This window comes from Coturnix japonica, unplaced genomic scaffold (assembly GCF_001577835.2).
Source record: "Coturnix japonica isolate 7356 unplaced genomic scaffold, Coturnix japonica 2.1 chrUnrandom589, whole genome shotgun sequence".
In the NCBI taxonomy this organism is placed as follows: domain Eukaryota; kingdom Metazoa; phylum Chordata; class Aves; order Galliformes; family Phasianidae; genus Coturnix; species Coturnix japonica.
The window spans coordinates 39,001-41,137 of NW_015439962.1; the positions used below are offsets into that span (position 1 = coordinate 39,001).

The window sequence follows — 2,137 nt, forward strand, 5'->3', positions numbered from 1 at the left end:
ATAGGGACCCCATAGGGACCCCATAGTGACACCATAACCCCATAAGGACCCCATAGGGACCCCATAGTGACACCATAACCCCATAAGGACCCCATAAGGACCCCATAGTGACACCATAACCCCATAAGGACCCCATAAGGACCCCATAGTGACACCATAACCCCATAAGGACCCCATAGGGACCCCATAGGGACCCTATAACCCCATAAGGACCCCATAGGGACCCCATAGGGACCCCATAACCCCATAAGGACCCCATAAGGACCCCATAAGGACCCCATAACCCCATAAGGACCCCATAAGAACCCCATAGTGACCCCATAACCCTATAAGGACCCCATAAGGACCCCATAGTGACCCCATAAGGACCCCATAAGGACCCTATAGGACCCCATAGTGACCCCATAACCCCATAAGGACACCATAGGGACCCCATAACCCTATAAGGACCCCATAGGGACCCCATAGTGACCCCATAACCCCATAAGGACACCATAGGACCCCATAGGGACCCCATACTGACACCATAACCCTATAAGGACCCCATAAGGACCCCACAGGGACCCCATAAGGACCCCATAGTGACCCCATAAACCCATAAGGACCCCATAGGGACCTCATAGTGACCCCATAACCCTATAAGGACCCCATAAGGACCCCATAGTGACCCCATAACCCCATAAGGACCCCATAGGGACCCCATAGTGACCCTATAACCCCATAAGGACCCCATAAGGACCCCATAGTGACCCCATAACCCTATAAGGACCCCATAGGGACCCCATAGGGAACCCATAGTGACCCCATAACCCCATAAGGACCCCATAGGGACCCCATAGTGACCCCATAACCCCATAAGGACCCCATAGGGACCCCATAGTGACCCCATAACCCCATAAGGACCCCATAAGGATCCCATAGGGACCCCATAGTGACCCCATAAACCCATAAGGACCCCATAGGGACACCATAGGGACCCCATAGGGACCCTATAACCCTATAAGGACCCCATGGAGACCCCATAGTGACCCCATAACCCCATAAGGACCCCATAAGGACCCCATAGAGACCCCATAACCCCATAAGGACCCCATAGGGACCCCATAGTGACCCTATAACCCTATAAGGACCCCATAAGGACCCCATAGGGACCCCATAACCCTATAAGGACCCCATAGTGACCCCATAGGGACCCCATAGTGACCCCATAACCCTATAAGGACCCCATAAGGACCCCATAAGGACCCCATAGGGACCCCATAACCCCATAAGGACCCCATAAGGACCCCATAGTGACCCCATAACCCCATAAGGACCCCATAGTGACCCCATAGTGACCCCATAAGGACCCCATAGGGACCCCATAACCCTATAAGGACCCCATAGGGACCCCATAACCCCATAAGAACCCCATAAGGACCCTATAGGACCCCATAACCCCATAAGGACCCTATAGGACCCCATAACCCCATAAGGACCCTATAGGACCCCATAGAGACCCTATAACCCCATAAGGACCCCATAGTGACACCATAAGGACCCCATAACCCCATAAGGACCCTATATGGCCCTATAAGACCCTATAGGATCCTATATGGCCCTATATGTACCTGGGTTAAAGAGGATGATGGCCCTGAGGCAGCCCAGCTCCGTCTTGTCCCCATAACCCCATAAGGACCCTATAGAACCCCATAGAGACCCCATAGCCCCATAGTGACCCCATAACCCCATAAGGACCCTATAAGACCCTATATGGCCCTATATGGCCCTATATGGCCCTATATGTACCTGGGTTAAAGAGGATGATGGCCCTGAGGCAGCCCAGCTCCGTCTTGTCCATCCTCATGTCCCGCATCTTCGACACCAGCTCCGTCAGAACCCTGATGTGTGGGGCAGGGACGGCACTTATGGGGCAGAGACCCCACTTATGGGGCAGGGACGGCACTTATGGGGCAGGGACCCCCATAACCCAACTTATGGGTCAATCTATGGGGCAGGGACCGCACTTATGGGGCAGGGACAGCACTTATGGGGCAGGGACGGCACTTATGGGGCAGGGACGGCACTTATGGGGCAGGGACACTTATGGGGCAGGGACAGCACTTATGGGGCAGGGACGGCACTTATGGGGCAGGGA

At 54.3% G+C, this 2,137-nt stretch overlaps 1 long non-coding RNA gene across 2 annotated transcripts in view; it reads right to left on the reverse strand.

Moving 5' to 3' along the window:
* Window positions 1-2,137, reverse strand: part of LOC116652671 — a 22,791-nt gene that overhangs the window by 13,383 nt on the left and 7,271 nt on the right. Inside the window, exons 2-3 of one of the 2 annotated variants that reach the window (XR_004305811.1) lie at window positions 1,789-1,880; window positions 1,611-1,679 (exon numbers count right to left, since the gene is read on the reverse strand). This is a non-coding gene — a long non-coding RNA (uncharacterized LOC116652671). The remainder of the gene's footprint in view (window positions 1-1,610; window positions 1,680-1,788; window positions 1,881-2,137) is intronic. The other variant, XR_004305810.1, reaches the window with a different exon arrangement.